General features: G+C 46.0%; 1 pseudogene; it reads right to left on the reverse strand.

Moving 5' to 3' along the window:
• Window positions 1-1,336: 1,336 nt before the first annotated feature.
• On the reverse strand, window positions 1,337-19,030 carry LOC120998982 (annotated as a pseudogene).
• Between the last annotated feature and the right edge of the window lie 3,381 nt (window positions 19,031-22,411).

The following is a 22,411-nucleotide window of genomic DNA, read 5'->3' on the forward strand; positions in this document are numbered from 1 at the left end:
TTCAAAGGTGCCCGGGCGATGGGTGTGGAGCGCCGTTCTGTCCGGAGGCAGCACAGGAGTGGAGATGAGAGGAGAGCTGTGTGACGGTGCCTTAGGTTCCCTCCACTGTGACAGACGTTCGCGCTGGTGGCGGCCCCGGGGTGTGATGAGGAGAAGCTCCGTCCTGCCCCCAGCGGGCTCGGGCCGCCCATCTGCTCTATAAGCGGAATGCAGAGTCTGGCCTGGCAGCACGTTAAGCGGCTGCTGTGTCTGATGGGCCGGAGGCCTGACCTGCTGTGCGGGGCCATAGCGCTGACCTGCGCCCTCCTCGTGGCTCTCAGGTTCACCCGCAGGTAACTACACGCCTCCAGTGCAAATTACTACTACTCTCTTCCAAGTGAGGCAGGAGCCTGAGGTGTCAGCACATGTACACTGTATGTCATAGTCCTATATACTGTACATATATCATGGTCCTGTATACTGCGTATGTAACATAGTATACAGCACGTACACTGAATGTCATAGTCCTATATACTGTACATATATCATGGTCCTGTATACTGCGTATGTAACATAGTATACAGCACGTACACTGAATGTCATAGTCCTATATACTGTACATATATCATGGTCCTGTATACTGCATATACAATACTATACAGCACATGTACACTGCATATGTAACATGGTATACAGCATTATTGGGGGGGCACTATAGGGGCATCTACTGGGGGCTTTATGACGCGGCTCCGCCTGGCTCCTAACTTTTTTAGCTGGCTCCTAGATTCCAAGGAAATTTGTCAAGCCCTGCTGTAGGCTCAGCTCCACTATACAGTGAGGACGAGCTACTAGAAGACAGCAGCTACTGGCCAGCCAAGATGTGGAGGAGACATCCGCCGCTTCCTCCACTAGGCGGGCAAGTAGTGATGAGGAGAGTGGTGTGGGAGCTGGTGTTGCGAGCGGTCAGGCTCTTGACCCAGAGACGGTTGAGGAGGACATCAGTGACGTGCAGACAGTACTCGATGATGTAGCTGATCACACTTAGGAGTTGGGTAACGAAGGGCCTTAAAGGGAATCTGTCACTAGCAATTTACCATTTTTTTTTTTCATGAATCCATGTTTAACAGAGTACCTTTTTTTCCATCTGTCTTGTTCTTTTGATTGTGAGTCTTGTCATTTCTTCAAAAAATCGATTCTTATGATATGTAAATGACACTGTAAGGAGCCCAGAGGGGTGTTATTCTTTCTCCACGGTGCCCAGGAACGCCCCTCTGAAGTGCCGTGCCCGGCTAAATGTAATATTATAAAATCCAGTGTCTCCATGATAAATCTGCAGCGTGGGGGCCCCGTGTGGCTTCTACACACTTTCAAAATAATCCTTCAGCGGGGTGAATAGATGCCGGATGACCGGGACCCTTCATGACCTTCCCAGGAGCTTCTGTCGGGAGCAGTGGTCCATTTCTGAGACATCCATATAGTGCGGGGGGAATCCGAAGACCCTCTCCATCTCCGTGCAGTACAGGATGTCCTCCTTCCCATCCATGATGACTGGGAACTCGTGATGTTTTCCCTGATGAAGAGACCAGGGGCTGGTAGTTATGGTTGGAATCTTGATGAACTTCGCGACTCTTCCGGGCTCCAAGCAATCTTATCTTCTTATTGTTTGTAGCTACTAGAGGCCTGTTCATGCCAGGCAGGTTCCCTCAGAAGTATCTGGCTCGATGAGCAGCCGATACCGCACTTGCATCAATCTTGACAAGATTTGTCTCCAGGTAGAGATTGTTTTTTGGAATGTTTTTCGTGGAAAGTCAAAAATCAGTTGTCCACTGCCCCCATAAAGGCCTTTCCGGTGCGGGTTAACCACAGATAAGTCATTACAAGGACTGCCGCCAATTATCAGATCGAACTGTCCACATTCTTCAATCTGTTAAATTAAATTAAAAATATTAAATTGAACCAAAACTTGATTATAATTATGAGAAACTAAACTTAAATTCGCCAATATATTATCCCAATATTCGAGGGAAATTGCCAGACAATCAATTTGCCAAGCCTTTTGTCTCGGAGAACGTGTATTATTAAATCGTGTTTTAAGCCACACTTAAAGTTGAGAAATTTTAACCTTCTGTCCCATATTCCCTATAAATGAATAGACGAAGCGGGGAGATCGAGAAAACGATTACACAGGGCATGGGGGAGGAGGGTCAAACATGGAGGGAGAGGAGAACACGAAGCAACATATATTTGATACTTCAAACCTATAACCAGGTCCCAGCCGACGAAGATCCAAGGAGTGGGGCGGCAGGAAGCAGCGGAGACCGAAACATCAGAAGGAGGGCAACCGCCCCATCTGCAAGCGAGGCAGCAAACAGACACCGCCAGACAAGGTGGACAAATGCAGGGGATCGGCCAAGAGTCCAGTCCAGCAGAACGCAAAGGGCCGAGAGGTGGGGGTGTCCCACGGTTCAGATAGAGAGGCTCGTGTCTTGCATAGTGCAGTGGGATAGAACGGTCGGCGGGAGTAGCGACATAGCAAACCTATGTCATCACGTCTTCACCCCCTCTGACGAGGGGTCTTCATCTTCGGGAGAAGAGGGTTGCAGCTTGCCTGTGAGGCAGTGGCGGAGCCAGCAAGTCGCCAGTGTGGCCGGTAGTCAGTAGTGTGGCAGCAGTGAGAGGTCGGTAGCCAAACATGCCCGGGGTAGACCACCTGCTTCGCAGGAGCCTACCTGCACAGGAATTAGTGGTACACAGGTTCACAGAGGCGGTAGTAGTCAGTCAGTGCGCAGGGTTGGGGGCAAAATCACCTACTTGGTGGTGTGGCAGTTTTTTGTTAAGCCGCCGGAGGAGGTGAAGCGTGGCCATATGTAGAATCTGTGGGCAGAAGGTGCAGCGTGGCCAGGGTGTCAATGTTGGCACCACGGCCCTGCGTCAACATATGCAGTATCACCATAAAGTGGCCTGGGAGAACCGTGGCTCAGATGTGGAGGCCCAGCCTGCCGCAGCAACCGCTGCATCGCCCAGTGGCACGAAGCCGATTTTAGGCAGTCAAGGCTCCACCACCTCAGCCGAAGGGAGCTGTCTGTCCTTCCCTTCAGCACCTCATTTGCTCCACAGACAGGATCCGTTTTTTTGGGGTAATTGTTCTGATGGATCAGAGGAAGGGCAAAACAATCAGTGACGTCAACACAAACCTACTGCTAACACCCTCTCCACTCTGTCGGGGAGCTCTACTTGTATAAGTATTTAATAGAACATATTCTGTAGACATCTATGTGGGATCAGCTGACGACGGTGTAAAAGGAGTGCTCTTCTTCTTGGCACTAACATCGACCTGTAAGGCTGAGTTCATACTCTGACTGCCCAAAATAAGTGAAGTGTGCAGTGATTCTGAAAGCGACGCCTGTCATCTGCATGTCATACTGACTCACAGTATTATTTCACTACCACAGCAGACTCACTATGCGTGTTCTACACCACTATACAGGCTCTCTGCAGCCAGGAAATAGCAGTTTTTAACATAATTCAATGCAAATAAGCAAATTTTTCGAAGCAAATTTTTCCCAAAAAATTCAGCGAACCGACGAATCAAATTTTTGAAAAATTCGCTCATCTCTATTCATAATCATAGGTGATCTATTCTTCTATAGATGGACTAATCAAGTGCATTGATTAGTGTGATGTGAGAAGTCCTGACCAGCCGCACTACTAGGATAGGTGTGGAGCTCTAGTTGAGTCACCATCCCTCACTCCTCCCTGCTCATATATTAAACAACCTTAAGAAAGAAGGTGACTGAATGCCTTAAAAAAGGCCAAGTGAAACAAGCTTATAGGACAGGAACTTACCGTAGGTCGGAAAAGGCCAGATTTTATCCCGAGGAGCAACTTTGGGGATTGAACATTGGTGCTTACCAGCTTTCTTCTTATCCTTAACAGTGGCATATTCCAAGCTCTTGTGAACCTCTCAAGAACCTCTTACCAACCTCAACATCCATCTACTAAAGCAGGTTCCAGAGGCTGGGTTAAAGTAAGAAGTGAAATATTAATCGTACAACTATAGATTGTCTTAAAAGGGAGTTCATGAGTTGGAGGCTTGGTTTTTATCTATGAAATGGCCCAAGGAAGTAGAATGAGCAAGTTATTTTGTTGAGCATTGACACAGATCGAAGGGTGGTATCCAGAAGAGAAGTTCAAGGAAAGACTTTGCATAAGGTTTTTCAAAATATGAGAGAAAGGTTGCATACCTCAACAAGAACCTCAAGTTGGTAGTGTTGGTAGGCCATGGAGGTGGAAGGTCTCCTTGAAGAACACGTCAGTCAATTAGAGAACAGAAGGGAGACCAGTCAACTGGACAAAATGGGACCTCTTGTAAAAATGGTCGGCTACCACCTAGTAGAGAATCCCAGGGCAGGAGGTAAGTCTGCAAAAACTCCACAGAAATTTCAGACCAGCGTTCTATTAGAATAGGTAGAGGCTATAGAAGACCAGAGGGTGCTTGCCGAGAGGGCTTGAAATGTGTACAAATTGTATTTAAGCCACAAACTCCTTAAAAGGGGTTGTCTGCCAGAACCCCCCCCCCCCCCCTCCATTCTGTCAGACCTGCAAAGAGATGACTTACCTGCTTCCCAGCACCAGCTCCACGCTTCCTCTCCTGCAGGCCTGCGATGCTCTGCTGAGCTCCAGTAATGTCAAATTAATATCACTGAGGTCAATCTCAGGGTTGGGGGGGGGGGGGGTTGGTGGTTTGCCAAAAACCCCAACATTCTTGCACAACCCATTTAAGCTCCTGTCTCCACTCCGGAGTAACTCTGTCAGATGAGGAGGACTGTCCTATAGTGAGCAAGCACGACCACCACTGATGGATTGCAGGGTGGTCTGTAACCATGGAAACAAGCAGTGTATAATAAGATGGAAAAATGAATCCAGCCAGCAAAGGAAGCAATATGGACAATCACAATATATTAGTAAGTGCCTTGTATTAACTTTCTCTACATGATAAATGCAACTTACTGAAGTGAGACAACCCCTTTAAGGTGGCCATACACATTTTTCTAAAGTTGATGAAAATGGATGGAACTAAAACAATCACTTGTCAGGTGAAATTTAACAATGAACAGTTGTTTTAGCTTACTGATGACAGATCATTGTCGTCTGAAAAGAAGTCAGTTGCATTTAATATTTTTGTCTGATATTTGGACAAAAGATCATTCATTCAAAGAAAGATCTTCGTTGATGAAAGATCTTTCTTTGAAAAAACATTCCCAGACAAATTTTTCGTCCATCGCCTGGTTTCATTGAACATGTATGGCCAGGTTGAACATCTGTAATGGCCATTATGGACTAAAATATGTATGGTCGCGTCTGAGAAACGACCGTTCACCAGATGTTTGTTTGTTCAACCATGAACTAACTTCTATCTAATGCAGGGGTGCACCACCAATGAGGCCAGGTTAGGCGTTCGCCTCAAGTAGAGGCAAGAGGGGGGACAGCCGAAGGACCGTGAGCTAAAGGGAAGGGGTTAGGTTAAGAAATTGGCATGGCGAGGGGGGGGGGGGGGGGGGGTGTTTCAGTTTTCGGCTCAGGCAGAAAGGCTAGGTGCACCCCTGATCTACTGTGTTTGACCACCTTTACTCCGGGGCTTCACAACCAGGCTGAAGTGGAATCGCACAATCAAAAGGATGATGTTCTGATAGAGTCTCCACATTTAGTTTCAAACTAGCTCTTCAAATCCAGATAAGGAAGCACTGATGGAAGCAGAAGGAACCCCAGCAATCCGTATGACTGATCAACAGAAGGTGATTGAGGTCTAAAGCTTAGAATCTGAAGCGGAGTAATCAGACAGAGAAGCCACAGTAGGCAAACTATGGATAACCTCCTTGTTCTAGTTGCATTTTTTTGCGAGCCCATTGACTTCAATGCATTTTGCGGACCTGAAGGACACGTTCTATAATTTGCAGAAAGGACATTCGGATGCAGACAGTACATGAATGACAAAATGCGGTCGTGTGCAGGTAGTCTAAGGCTATTTTCACACTAGCGTTTTGGCTTTCCGTTTGTGAGATCGGTCTTGGGCTCTCGGATCAGTTTTGCACTAATGCATTCTAAATTGGAAAAAGATCCGCTCAGAAAGCATCAGTTTGTCTCCGTTCAGTCACCATTCCGCTCTGGAGGCGGACACCAAACTCTGCCTGCAGCGTTTTGCTGTCTGCCTGGCACAAGAAAATGGATCCGTCCCCCATTGACTTTCAATGGTGTTCAAGACTGATCCGTCATGGCTATAGAAGACATAATACAACCGGATCCGTTCATGACGGATGCATGCGGTTGTATTATTGTAACGGAAGCGTTTTTGCAGATCCATGACAGATCTGCAAAAAACGCTAGTGTGAAAGTAGCCTAAACCAGGGTTCATTAACAGAAATGTAAAATGCAGCAATAACAAACATACACGAACCAGGGCCCACTGCCACCACCATGCCTTACAGTGATTCAGTGTTATCCTTCATTAAAAAAAAAAAAGGGCCCACATAATGCCAGCATTGATTGTCTAAAGAGTATCGTCATACACTGACCGAGAAACAGGAAGGAGGGCAAAACGGGGAATGCCCTGCATATATTGGGCAGAAGAGAACTTATGCTGGGTTCACAGGGCCCAATGTCCAGGCCGGCTAATGGAAATGAACGTTGCCCTCGATAACCCAATGAACGATCGTTGAAACAATCGTTAGTGCAGACACCTCAATCGTTGTTTCTGGGCAGCAGAATGTGCGGTGTGAACAGGGATCTGCTGCCCTGAAACAATGCAGCTGTATGAGGACGAGTGATCGCAGTAGCCATTGCTCATCATCATACTGTGGAGGTGATCGCAGCACTGAACGGGCAGCTAATTGTTCGGAAGGAACGCTTCCTTCCCTAGGGGTGGACTGGCCATAGACTCTACAGGGAAACTTAAAGGTGGGCTGATGCGAAGGAGACCACCTGAGACCTTCTCAAGACCTCCAGGCAGGTATGTAATGATCTGACGCTCTCCTCCTGATTTTTGAATTCAACTGTATTGCCATCTTGAGGGAACTGGAGTAGGAAGACAGAACGTGGCAGTTGGCGTTGACCAGCTTCTGGGGAGGAATTTTGTGATGCACTGTGGTATTTGGCTCTACTGGGGTGGTGCCACAATATAGTAATGTTGGCCCTGCCTTCTGTCAGCTTTGATGTGCCTACAACATGGGACCACTATTACTTTTTTTCTCCAGGGAAATCCCTGTCCTTCCCAATAACTGACTGCTGGTCGGAGCGTGTAAATCCAGCGTAAGCTGTAGGTACACAGATAGCACTTTCTCACTGTAAAGTTGGGTGGAGCACACTATTCACGTCAGTGTAGTCCGTCAGTGGCCTACCGCACTTTAATCATGCCTGAATACCTCTAAGGATAAGCGTAACAACCTGCACACTCCGTGATGTTATTAGCTCTTCAGAAGGCCAGGGACTGGGTCATGTTATTTGTCTGCTATGTTTGCAAACTGTATTGACTTTATACTGAGCATACAATAAAATGGCAATAGAGGCAGGGTCAATATTGAATTTACCCCTGCTGTACTGTAAGGCTTTCTTATTTATTCAGGGGCCCTTGTCTTCAAGCGTGGGAGTGGTGCAGGGTGATCCATCACTTCCGTACTTCTATATACACACTACTTCTGAACTGAAGGATCAACCAACATTATTTAATGAGCACTAGCCCTATAGTCATAAGTGTATAAGGGCCCATTTACACCGCCAGACAACCTGCAGATAATGACCGCCAATCCGGCAAGTTAACATTTACCTCCTCTTAATTGTTCCTGTACAGTTTGTATTATTGTCGGCAGCACATCCCCTATTTATCTGACAACAGGGATCTCAAGTCTCCCGGAGGTTCAGGGAGTCTCCCGCAATTAGATAGCGGCTCCCTGACACCCGCATGTGAGACAATATACGTATCCCAGAAAGGTTTACTGATAGCAGAGCAGAGAGATAAGAGAAGTGACAGGACAGAGTTTACATTACAGGTTGAATTAACCCTTTAGGGTCAAATTGGCTTCTCAAGGAGATATATATGTTAAAGGCAACCCTTCTTCTGTCTCATTCAGTAGCTATAGAACTATTGAGAGAGATGCATTTTTTTTTAAATACATTTACACATTTAACCCTCCATTTTAATTATACACTGCTCAAAAAAATAAAGGGAACACTTAAACAACACAATGTAACTCCAAGTCAATCACACTTCTGTGAAATCAAACTGTCCACTTAGGAAGCAACACTGAGTGACAATCAATTTCACATGCTGTTGTGCAAATGGGATAGACAACAGGTGTAAATTATAGGCAATTAGCAAGACACCCCTAATAAAGAAGTGGTTCTGCAGGTGGTGATCACAGACCACTTCTCAGTTCCTATGCTTCCTGGCTGATGTTTTGGTCACTTTTGAATGCTGGCGGTGCTTTCACTCTAGTGGTAGCATGAGACGGAGTCTACAACCCACACAAGTGGCTCAGGTAGTGCAGCTTATCCAGGATGGCACATCAATGCGAGCTGTGGCAAGAAGGTTTGCTGTGTCTGTCAGCGTAGTGTCCAGAGCATGGAGGCGCTACCAGGAGACAGGCCAGTACATCAGGAGACGTGGAGGAGGCCGTAGGAGGGCAACAACCCAGCAGCAGGACCGCTACCTCCACCTTTGTGCAAGGAGGAACAGGAGGAGCACTACCAAAGCCCTGCAAAATGACCTCCAGCAGGCCACAAATGTGCATGTGTCTGCTCAAACGGTCAGAAACAGACTCCATGAGGGTGACATGAGGGCCCGACGTCCACAGGTGGGGGTTGTGCTTACAGCCCAACACCGTGCAGGATGTTTGGCATTTGCCAGAGAACACCAAGATTGGCAAATTTGCCACTGGCGCCCTGTGCTCTTCACAGATGAAAGCAGGTTCACATTGAGCACATGTGACAGACGTGACAGAGTCTGGAGATGCCGTGGAGAACGTTCTGCTGCCTGCAACATCCTCCAGCATGACCGGTTTGGCATTGGGTCAGTAATGGTGTGGGGTGGCATTTCTTTGGAGGGCCTCACAGCCCTCCATGTGCTCGCCAGAGGTAGCCGAGATGAGATCCTCAGACCCCTTGTGAGACCATATGCTGGTGCGGTTGGCCCTGGGTTCCTCCTAATGCAAGACAATGCTAGACCTCATGTGGCTGAAGTGTGTCAGCAGTTCCTGCAAGAAGAAGGCATTGATGCTATGGACTGGCCCGCCCGTTCCCCAGACCTGAATCAAATTGAGCACATCTGGGACATCATGTCTCGCTCTATCCACCAACGTCACGTTGCACCACAGACTGTCCAGGAGTTGGCAGATGCTTTAGTCAAGGTCTGAGAGGAGATCCCTCAGAAGATCGTCCGCCACCTCATCAGGAGCATGCACAGGCATTGTAGGGAGGTCATACAGGCAACTAGAGGCCACACACACTACTGAGCCTCATTTTGACTTGTTTTAACCACCTCCGGACCGCCTAACGCAGGATCGCGTTCCGGAGGTGGCAGCCCTGCACAGAGTCACGCATATATGCGTCATCTCGCGAGACGCGAGATTTCCTGTGAACGCGCGCACACAGGCGCGCGCGCTCACAGGAACGGAAGGTAAGAGAGTTGATCTCCAGCCTGCCAGCGGCGATCGTTCGCTGGCAGGCTGGAGATGTGTTTTTTTTTAACCCCTAACAGGTATATTAGACGCTGTTTTGATAACAGCGTCTAATATACCTGCTACCTGGTCCTCTGGTGGTCCCCTTTGTTTGGATCGACCACCAGAGGACACAGGTAGCTCAGTAAAGTCCCACCAAGCACCACTACACTACACTACACCCCCCCCCCCGTCACTTATTAACCCCTTATTAGCCCCTGATCACCCCATATAGACTCCCTGATCACCCCCCTGTCATTGATTACCCCCCTGTCATTGATCAACCCCCTGTAAAGCTCCATTCAGACGTCCGCATGATTTTTACGGATCCACTGATAGATGGATCGGATCCGCAAAACGCATCCGGACGTCTGAATGAAGCCTTACAGGGGCGTGATCAATGACTGTGGTTATCACCCCATATAGACTCCCTGATCACCCCCCTGTCATTGATTACACCCCTGTCATTGATTACCCCCCTGTAAAGCTCCATTCAGACGTCCGCATGATTTTTACGGATCCACTGATAGATGGATCGGATCCGCAAAACGCATCCGGACGTCTGAATGAAGCCTTACAGGGGCATGATCAATGACTGTGGTGATCACCCCATATAGACTCCCTGATCACCCCCCTGTAAAGCTCCATTCAGATGTCCGCATGATTTTTACGGATGCACTGATAGATGGATCCGATCCGCAAAACGCATCCGGACGTCTGAATGAAGCCTTACAGGGGCATGATCAATGACTGTGGTGATCACCCCATATAGACTCCCTGATCACCCCCCTGTAAAACTCCATTCAGATGTCCGCATGATTTTTACGGATGCACTGATAGATGGATCCGATCCGCAAAACGCATCCGGACGTCTGAATGAAGCCTTACAGGGGCGTGATCAATGACTGTGGTTATCACCCCATATAGACTCCCTGATCACCCCCCTGTCATTGATTACACCCCTGTCATTGATCAACCCCCTGTAAAGCTCCATTCAGATGTCCGCATGATTTTTACGGATGCACTGATAGATGGATCGGATCCGCAAAACGCATCCGGACGTCTGAATGAAGCCTTACAGGGGCGTGATCAATGACTGTGGTGATCACCCCATATAGACTCCCTGATCACCCCCCTGTCATTGATTACCCCCCTGTAAAGCTCCATTCAGACGTCCGCATGATTTTTACGGATCCACTGATAGATGGATCGGATCCGCAAAACGCATCCGGACGTCTGAATGAAGCCTTACAGGGGCGTGATCAATGACTGTGGTGATCACCCCATATAGACTCCCTGATCACCCCCCTGTCATTGATTACACCCCTGTCATTGATTACCCCCCTGTAAAGCTCCATTCAGACGTCCGCATGATTTTTACGGATCCACTGATAGATGGATTGGATCCGCAAAACGCATCCGGACGTCTGAATGAAGCCTTACAGGGGCGTGATCAATGACTGTGGTGATCACCCCATATAGACTCCCTGATCACCCCCCTGTCATTGATTACACCCCTGTCATTGATTACCCCCCTGTAAAGCTCCATTCAGACGTCCGCATGATTTTTACGGATCCACTGATAGATGGATCGGATCCGCAAAACGCATCCGGACGTCTGAATGAAGCCTTACAGGGGCATGATCAATGACTGTGGTGATCACCCCATATAGACTCCCTGATCACCCCCCTGTCATTGATCAACCCCCTGTAAAGCTCCATTCAGATGTCCGCATGATTTTTACGGATCCACTGATAGATGGATCGGATCCGCAAAACGCATCCGGACGTCTGAATGAAGCCTTACAGGGGCATGATCAATGACTGTGGTGATCACCCCATATAGACTCCCTGATCACCCCCCTGTCATTGATCAACCCCCTGTAAAGCTCCATTCAGATGTCCGCATGATTTTTACGGATGCACTGATAGATGGATCGGATCCGCAAAACGCATACGGACGTCTGAATGAAGCCTTACACGGGCGTGATCAATGACTGTGGTTATCACCCCATATAGACTCCCTGATCACCCCCCTGTCATTGATCAACCCCCTGTCATTGATCACCCCCCTGTCATTGATCACCCCCCTGTCATTGATTACTCCCCTGTCATTGATCACCCCCCTGTCATTGATCACCCCCCCTGTCATTGATCACCCCCCCTGTCATTGATCACCCCTCTGTAAGGCTCCATTCAGACATTTTTTTGGCCCAAGTTAGCGGAATTATTTATTTTTTTCTTACAAAGTCTCATATTCCACTAACTTGTGTCAAAAAATAAAATCTCACATGAACTCACCATACCCATCACGGAATCCAAATGCGTAAAATTTTTTAGACATTTATATTCCAGACTTCTTCTCACGCTTTAGGGCCCCTAGAATGCCAGGGCAGTATAAATACCCCACATGTGACCCCATTTCGGAAAGAAGACACCCCCAGGTATTCCGTGAGGGGCATATTGAGTCCATGAAAGATTGAAATTTTTGTCCCAAGTTAGCGGAACGGGAGACTTTGTGAGAAAAAAATTAAAAATATCAATTTCCGCTAACTTGTGCCCAAAAATTTTTTTTTCTATGAACTCGCCATGCCCCTCATTGAATACCTTGGGGTGTCTTCTTTCCAAAATGGGGTCACATGTGGGGTATTTATACTGCCCTGGCATTCTAGGGGCCCCAAAGCGTGAGAAGAAGTCTGGTATCCAAATGTCTAAAAATGCCCTCCTAAAAGGAATTTGGGCACCTTTGCGCATCTAGGCTGCAAAAAAGTGTCACACATCTGGTATCGCCGTACTCAGGAGAAGTTGGGGAATGTGTTTTGGGGTGTCATTTTACATATACCCATGCTGGGTGAGAGAAATATCTTGGTCAAATGCCAACTTTGTATAAAAAAATGGGAAAAGTTGTCTTTTGCCAAGATATTTCTCTCACCCAGCAAGGGTATATGTAAAATGACACCCCAAAACACATTCCCCAACTTCTCCTGAATACGGCGATACCACATGTGTGACACTTTTTTGCAGCCTAGGTGGGCAAAGGGGCCCTTATTCCAAAGAGCACCTTTAGGATTTCACAGGTCATTTACCTACTTACCACACAATAGGGCCCCTGGAAAATGCCAGGGCAGTATAACTACCCCACAAGTGACCCCATTTTGGAAAGAAGACACCCCAAGGTATTCCGTGAGGGGCATGGCGAGTTCCTAGAATTTTTTATTTTTTGTCACAAGTTAGTGGAAAATGCTGATTTATTTATTTATTTATTTTTTTCATACAAAGTCTCATATTCCACTAACTTGTGACAAAAAATAAAAACTTCCATGAACTCACTATGCCCATCAGCGAATACCTTGGGGTGTCTTCTTTCCAAAATAGGGTTACTTGTGGGGTAGTTATACTGCCCTGGCATTCTAGGGGCCCAAATGTGTGGTAAGGAGTTTGAAATCAAATTCTGTAAAAAATGACCAGTGAAATCCGAAAGGTGCTCTTTGGAATATGGGCCCCTTTGCCCACCTAGGCTGCAAAAAAGTGTCACACATCTGGTATCTCCGTACTCAGGAGAAGGTGGGGAATGTGTTTTGGGGTGTCATTTTACATATACCCCTGCTGGGTGAGAGAAATATCTTGGCAAAAGACAACTTTTCCCATTTTTTTATACAAAGTTGGCATTTGACCAAGATATTTCTCTCACCCAGCATGGGTATATGTAAAATGACACCCCAAAACACATTCCCCACCTTCTCCTGAGTACGGCAATACCAGATGTGTGACACTTTTTTGCAGCCTAGGTGGGCAAAGGGGCCCATATTCCAAAGAGCACCTTTCGGATTTCACAGGTCATTTTTTACAGAATTTGATTTCAAACTCCTTACCACACATTTGGGCCCCTAGAATGCCAGGGCAGTATAACTACCCCACAAGTGACCCCATTTTGGAAAGAAGAGACCCCAAGGTATTCGCTGATGGGAATAGTGAGTTCATGGAAGTTTTTATTTTTTGTCACAAGTTAGTGGAATATGAGACTTTGTATGAAAAAAAAAAAAAAAAAAAAAATCATCATTTTCCACTAACTTGTGACAAAAAATAAAAAATTCTAGGAACTTGCCATGCCCCTCACGAAATACCTTGGGGTGTCTTCTTTCTAAAATGGGGTCACTTGTGGGGTAGTTATACTGCCCTGGCATTCTAGGGGCCCAAATGTGTGGTAAGGAGTTTGAAATCAAATTCTGTAAAAAATGACCTGTGAAATCCGAAAGGTACTCTTTGGAATATGGGCCCCTTTGCCCACCTAGGCTGCAAAAAAGTGTCACACATCTGGTATCTCCGTACTCAGGAGAAGGTGGGGAATGTGTTTTGGGGTGTCTTTTTACATATACCCATGCTGGGTGAGAGAAATATCTTGGCAAAAGACAACTTTTCCCATTTTTTTATACAAAGTTGGCATTTGACCAAGATATTTATCTCACCCAGCATGGGTATATGTAAAAAGACACCCCAAAACACATTCCTCAACTTCTCCTGAATACAGAGATACCAGATGTGTGACACTTTTTTGCAGCCTAGGTGGGCAAAGGGGCCCATATTCCAAAGAGCACCTTTCGGATTTCACTCGTCATTTTTTACAGAATTTGATTTCAAACTCCTTACCACACATTTGGGCCCCTAGAATGCCAGGGCAGTATAACTACCCCACAAGTGACCCCATTTTGGAAAGAAGAGACCCCAAGGTATTTTGTGATGGGCATAGTGAGTTCATAGAACCTTTTATTTTTTGTCACAAGTTAGTGGAATATGAGACTTTGTAAGAAAAAAAAAAAAAAATCATCATTTTCCGCTAACTTGTGACAAAAAATAAAAAGTTCTATGAACTCACTATGCCCATCAGCGAATACCTTAGGGTGTGTACTTTCCGAAATGGGGTCATTTGTGGGGTGTTTGTACTGTCTGGCCATTGTAGAACCTCAGGAAACATGACAGGTGCTCAGAAAGTCAGAGCTGCTTCAAAAAGCGGAAATTCACATTTTTGTACCATAGTTTGTAAACGCTATAACTTTTACCCAAACCATTTTTTTTTTACCCAAACATTTTTTTTTTATCAAAGACATGTAGAACTATAAATTTAGAGCAAAATTTCTATATGGATCTCGTTTTTTTTGCAAAATTTTACAACTGAAAGTGAAAAATGTCATTTTTTTGCAAAAGAATCGTTAAATTTCGATTAATAACAAAAAAAGTAAAAATGTCAGCAGCAATGAAATACCACCAAATGAAAGCTCTATTAGTGAGAAGAAAAGGAGGTAAAATTCATTTGGGTGGTAAGTTGCATGACCGAGCAATAAACTGTGAAAGTAGTGTAGGTCAGAAGTGTAAAAAGTAGCCTGGTCTTTCAGGGTGTTTAAGCACTGGGGGCTGAGGTGGTTAAGGACATTACATCAAAGTTGGATCAGCCTGTAGTGTGTTTTTCCACTTTTTTGAGTGTGACTCCAAATCCAGACCTCCATGGGTTGAAAAATTTGATTTCCATTTTTAATTTTTATGTGATTTTGTTGTCAGCACATTCAACTATGTAAAGAACAAAGTATTTCAGAAGAATATTAAATTAATTCAGATCTAGGATGTGTTATTTTTGTGTTCCCTTTATTTTTTTGAGCAGTGTATTATTTACCACAGTGTTAAATTCACACCCCCTGGATGCTTGATTTTTTTTTCCTACAGTGGGGTAGATAATTACACACAGGGTTTTAAAGAATAAACTTCCTGACTCAGACCAAGAGCCGACTCAGCGAGTCAGCAAGTGAATCGAAGCATCCGCGCATGCGCATTGCGCAACCTAAGCTTCGGTTCACTTGCTTCTTGTCAGCTCAGCGAATGAACCGATTCATGTGAAAGATCCGAACTTCCCATCTCTAGTTTACTCGCAGTAAACCTTTCCGGCAACCTATAGCAGTGTCCCCTTCTCGGCGTGTGCGCACAGTGCAAGAAGAAGCCGATGCCAGCAGTCCGCAACGGCGCATCAGGCTGAGCCTGTGCGCACGCGCAAGATCTCAAAGCAGGAGGAGTGGTAGGGAGGGATAGGGAGAGGCGGCACTGAGGAGTAGAAGGCAGCGCTGGGCACGAACGGCGATGCGTGCGGCAGGGCACCATGCATCCACAGACCTCCCCTGCTTGGGCACCTTAATTCAATGATTGACAGGTTAGTAAAACCTGTTTTTCCGCAGAATAAAGCCACAAATGGCTTTTATAAGGCCACCTTAGAAATCAGAATGCTACCCTGGACATGAGCAGATGTTTAGCTCACAGGGCTTATAGGTGGTGACAGAATCCCTTTAATCATATACATAAATATGATAATTTGGGGCAGGGTAATGAGCCCCGTCCTCCACACCATAGAGCAAAGTGTGCAGATACTGCATATGTTTGGAAAATGTAATAAAAAGTTTGTGAAAGAAGAAAAATGAAAACCTCCCTGAAATGAGTTTTTGCAGGTTGGGATGTCTGTGACAATGAAAATGACAATGATATTTAGTACAAACAACAGTCGCTGGTTCTTAAAGGGATTTTCTGGGATTACTATTCTGTTTAATAGAGCTGCTCATGTAGTTGCCTACATCATGTATATCTTCCCCATACTTTTTTTTTTTTTCAATTTAAACTCTACTGCAGGGCCGCATTGCCAATTAGGCGAAGTGAGGCCATTGCCTCAGGCGGCGCAGAACTTAAGATGAGTGGGGTCGGCGGCAGGGCCGAGGGTAAAGAGTGCTTCCATTGTGAAAGCACTCATCTCTGTATTTTCAACTGTATCGCCGCCCTCAGGACGGTAATGCAGTTGGATGCTGCTGCTGGGCACAGGAGTGATGTCTTCCTGCCCCGCTGTTCCCTCTGATAGGCTTCAGGCCTAGTGCCTGCAGAGATAAGAGATGGCTGAAAAATCATCATGGTGGTTTGGTCTGAATAGAGAAGATGAGGAAGAAGAGCATCTATATCAAAGGAGATGTCACTGGATGTAAGACGTATGTGGAGCTGTATTACCCTGTATGTTTTGTAGTTCTGTATGTAATGTTAGGAGGGAAGAGGTTAGGTTGAGAACTTGTCATGGGGATTGGGGGAGGGGTGCCGTTTTAGTTTTTCGCCTCAAGCAGCAGAAAGGCTAGGTGCACCCCTGCTCTCCTGATCCGTTTTCACCATGTAAACCAATCCCTCTGGTTTGTTTCCATCCTGTATGTAGCACTTCCTGTTGCTGTCTCCAACCAAACCCACAATGCACTTCTCCTTCCTCTGCCACACCACCAGCACTGCCCCTAACAACACCCGGCTAGTTTATAGCTCCTCCCACTAGCTAGTTACATAGACACTCCCCTTTCACTGCCCTACCCATGGACATAACATTATAGGAAACAGCGGCATGGACATGGTCATGTGACCACAGCCCAGAATGGAAGATAGGAGCAAGAAAGGTAAAATAATACATTACAAAATTACAACTACCTTCATAAATGAATATTTATGGGATGTTGATTGAGAAACCATTCTTAATATTTGAATACTGTTTGTGTGGACTAAGTTAACAAGACTGTTATTTTGCTGTTTGGCCACAAGAGGCCGCTGTTTCCCCACATAGCTAATATACTGCTGGATTTCAATATTCATGAGAGGTGGGGTTGAGAAGCTGGAGAAGAAGCAGGAAGCAGAGGAACAGCAGACATCTTAGAGGGAGCCAGACAGAACAGGACAGTGTGCGAATCGAATCCGCTGGCATCTAAGTGTCTGGGCTTACTACAGTGGCCGGAGCTGCAGCTGAGTGAGGCTGATCGAAGTCCAAGTCCCAGAGCCCGTCCGTAGGAAAAGGATAGTTTCCAGGAAGGCTGTTAGGACCTTTGGAACAAAGCGCTATCTTCTCTGCAGGGCCGCATTTGTGCTGAAGAGACTTGCTGCTGCCCATGTTGAAAACATCATCGGATGAAAACATACCCGGGTCAGTAAAATCGTGCACACATCACATTGTAGTACTGGCGCCTGAAATACCAGAGACTGAGATTAGACCTGCCGTTAGTTAGTTAGTATCTATATGTGTGGCAGGCCTTAAAGAGTGTTTATTCACCACCAGGACTCACCAGTTCAAGTTATAGTTCTCACTGGAGATCAGGAAAGAACTTTACCTTTAGGCTACATACAATGGGTCCGCAAAATATGTGGACAGCACACCGTGTGCTGTCCGCATCAGTATGTCCGTTCCGTAGCCCCACAAAAAAATAGAACGTTTTATTCTTGTCCGTTTTAGGCATTGTTACAAAAGATCCGCAAAAAAAACTGATGGCATATGGATGTCATCCGTTTTTATTTGCGGACCCCAAAACACATACGGTCGTGTGCATGTAGCCTTACTCCAGTCAGTCCAGCATTTTGATTGGGAGTACTACCAGGCACGTGCCACCGAAGCATTTATGGGAAAGGGTGGGTGAAGTACTGTATAGACCGATAATATTGTAAGCTCTTGTGCTGTACCGCGGGAAGCCGTACCTCGCACCCCAAGCAATTGTTCCTGCTTTAGGGTAATAAGAGGTACGCGAGGCAGTGTTAGGTGTGCCCGCAATAGGTAAATTACCGTAATTGTTTTTCTGTCATCCATCTTAGGGCGCCGTGCTGTGCAGCATATGGATCTCGGCTTCCGCGCTGAGTGTATGTAACCTCATTTTATGTTCCTTGCATTTGGGATTGTGTTTAATACCCTGTTATAGTAAAAAGCCTGTTTTACAAAAGCTGTTGTCAGTGTTGCTTTCCTCGTTCGTGACTTCGCTGCATCCTGGGGAGCCCACCCAGGCACACGGCAAGTTTCATATGCCCTTTTAGACGATTAGGCCAGAGTAGGGAGAGGTTGCAAAGAGCATCTATCACTCTGGATGACGTGTCCTTTCCTGCGTTACATAGAGGATCCACTGATTTGAATAGGCACTGTGTAATGCATCATTTCCCCTGTGGTGGCGCTGCAGTGAGATGGAACACTTACTACCAGATTTTCCCACCGATAATAGCTGATCGCTGGAGCTCTCAGCAGGAGGACATTTTGTCATCAGCTTATCATCAACAGTCCCTTCTAACAAGTATACATTGTTCAAAGGGGACAACCCTTTTAAAGGGGTTGTCTGGTTTCAGAAGGGGAGCCGGTAATTACTTACCTGACCGATCCTGTGCTGCCATGACATTTCTTTCATTGTCGCCGATTCATTTCTCCTGGCTGGGTTCTACTTACCCAGCTGCAGTCGTAATAGCACATCAACAACACATGACTGCTGCAGCCAGTCACTGGCCTCAGCGGTGCACACAAAGAGGCCACTGATTGGCCGCATTTCCGAGGTGGGGAAACAGCACTCATTGTCTAAACATTGTGTTTGTTTAAACGAAGTTAAATGTTCTGGACTGACGTTCTACTGTTTGGCCACAAGATGCTGCTGTTTCCTAGGCACAGCTGACTGACTGTATATATATTTCCATATTTATAAGAGTTGTGGCTTTGCAGAGCATGGAGAAGGAGCAGCCATCTTAGGAGCTGTGTGTGAGCAGAAAAGCTAATGGATCCAGGACTTAGAGGACCTCCTCTGTGACAACAGCTGCAGGACCTCGTGTTTGCTGGAGAGACTGGTTGTTCGGTTCAGAGACATCAGTGGATAAAGAGCAGACCCGGGTCGGTAAGATCGTGGTAGGCCATAGACCAGGTCTGTAGTTAGATAGTTAGGGTCTCTGCTTTGTGTCAGGCCTGAAGTGTTGCTACTGTACTACAAGGACTCCATTACTAAAAGGGACATTGCACATTTGAGAACTAATAAATACCCCCACGAACTCTATCCAGTTAAGCGTTTTGCTCAGGAAAAATAATCAGGCACATGCTACCGGACTAGTTATGGGAGGGGGAATAATAAAGAGAACGGTTAGATTGTGAACTGATGTGTTGCACTGCAGGCTAACCCGTACTGAGCACCCAACCAATTGTTCTTGTTTGTTTCAGGGTAATATTAGATACAGCGGGGCAGTTTTAGTTGTGCCCGCCAGTAGGTAAATTACAGCGAGATTTCCACTGGCATCCATCAGGGGGCGCCGTGCTGTGCAACACAGGGGTCTCAACCTTCGGGCTGGGTGTATGTAAACTTATTTTATGATCTCAGCATTCGTGGTTGTGTTTATTATCACGTGTTAGTAAAATTCTGTTTTTGCAAAAGCTGGTGTCAGAGTTGCTTTCCTCGTTCGTGGCTTTAATGTATCCTGAGGAGCCCACCCCGGTACACGGCTTACACATTGGTCACATGTTTTTGACATGACGTCACCGTTGCAGTCCGGTGAATAAACTGAACCGATGACACCAGATCTGTCAGGCCAGGTAAGTACTTACCACTTCTTTATTGCAGGTGGATGCTGAGGGTTGTCTGGTTTCCTCCTCAAACTGGACAGCCCCTCTAAGGGACACTACAGTGCCTCCTGAGACTAGAATGGCTGATAAAAGGAAGACCAGAAGGTATTCAGTACGGAGAGAACAAGCTTTAGGTTTAGTGTCCTCTAAGGTGAAGTCCATGTGAATTGATGGGTTGCGATGCAGCGATTGCCACGGCCGAGCACTGGATAAGTCACAGGATCAAATGACTGACGTAATACGATGGTCATTTGCCGACCGTCCAGGGATCGGTGCCAAGAATTTAATATGTTTTCCTAGGACGGATTGTTTTGCAGAGGGCTATATTTCAGCTCTATGTGATCATCTTTGTTTTTTGTGCGTGTAGCTGAGGGATAATGAATGACAACGTTCTGTGCACTTGTTTTACTGCTGTCATTTCAGAGTAAGGCGACCTGCACAGGTTGCAGATTACGTGTGGTCTTTCCTGCGCCGATTCTTGTGCGGAAAAATGCAGGGTAAGGCCTCATTCACATGTCCATGAATCAGCGACAGGATGGTTAGTGGGTCATCCATGAAGATGTTCGTGAAGGATCCGTGTTTTGTCTGTATGCTGTTTTTGGCCCTCCGTGTGTCGTTCCTATTCCACGGACAAGGGAATCTCCTAGCAACGATCCATGAAACATGGATGCCATCCATGTTGTGTCATTGTTTTTTTCACGGACCCATGGACTATAATGGGCGTGAGGGGCAAAAGTAGGGCATGCTTCCATGAAGTAACCACGGATCATGAAAATTCATGGATGTGTGTTGCCTGTGATTCACTGGCGTGTGAATAAGGCCTAAGGGCTCATGCACACGACCGTTTGTATTTTGCGGTCTTCAAAATACGGATTATGCCCGTGTGCATTCCGTATTTTGCGGAACAGAACAGCTGGCCTCTAATAGAACAGTCCTATCCTTGTCCGTAATGCGGACAATAATAGGACATGTTCTATTTTTTCGCAGAAAGGACATACAGAAATTAAATGCACACGCATTAACTTCAGTTTTTTTTGCGGACCCATTGAAATGAATGGTTCCGCATGTGGTCTGCAAAAAAACTAGAACGGACACGGAAAGAAAATACGTTTGCGTGCATGAGCACTAAATAGTGCAAGCAAAGTAAATGAGATTAGATAAATCTCATGTAAACTTTGCTTTTTTTTTTCTCATGCGGAACTTAACCTGCGGTGCCGATTTGAAAACCGCAGCATGTCAATTCTCTGTGCGATTTTTTTTGTGTGCAGATATCACCTTTTTCAATACAAGGGTGAGAACTGCGGCAAAACTGCATCAAATCCGCAAGTAACACATGGTTTACGGTGCAGAAACGCACAAAATTCCACACTAAAAACCGCATGGATCTTCTGTTTTGAAACCCACACCTATGTGCAGGTACTCCTAAGATTTACACACACAGGAGAACTTCATGCATAGAGGTTGTCCAGCTCCCTAGTATTGAGATGTATGAACTGATTTTCAGTCGCGGAATTTTCTGCAACAAAACCTGCCGCGTGTGAAGGCATCCTTAGACCTATTTGACGCAGTCAGATAGGATTGCAACCTAAACAAAGGAAAAGTATAGCAACAAAACTAAAGCCACATTCAGACATGGCAGATTTGTGGTAGATTTTTGGAAATTCGTTTTTATTGATATTTTAAGTTAAATAATATTGACAAACATAAACCAAGAATGTGTTTCAGCTATAGCATCACAATAAAGAAATACAGTAACATAATCAGCACTTGAAAGGTAAAACAACTTAAAGGGATTATCCCATGATTAATGTAAAATCTGACACCCTAGAGTACATGACAACCTCTTTCTAACAACACTAGAACCAGCCCTGTACCTCACATGGATCCAGAGATCTCCCCATTCATTGCTCTGCTAGATTTATATCAAGCTGGCAGCTCAAGTGGAGTGTCTTTTCTGCTGATTCTCAGGGGGCGTGTCCTTTCTGCTGCATCTATCTCCCTGTCACAGCTCAGGAAGCAGTTGAAGGATGGAACTGAGCATGTGCGTAAACCTCAAGGAGGTGAACAGAAAAATAAGAAAAAGAACAAACAGCAGGTGGCGCTATACAGGCACACTTTATTGAATAACTCAATTTAATTACAAAAGTATTCAGATCCAGATGCTGGTTTGAAAACTGCTCAATATTTTTCATAGGACAACTCCTTTAATATTATGGCACGCTAGAAAAGACAACCCTTTCTGTCCCGTGAGATCCATGAGGCGCGCACAACCACAGCAGCATAATCTCCAAACAAATGGAGATTGCGAGCCAGGCTTTCTGGTCCA

This window comes from Bufo bufo, chromosome 4 (genome assembly GCF_905171765.1).
Source record: "Bufo bufo chromosome 4, aBufBuf1.1, whole genome shotgun sequence".
NCBI lineage: Eukaryota > Metazoa > Chordata > Amphibia > Anura > Bufonidae > Bufo > Bufo bufo.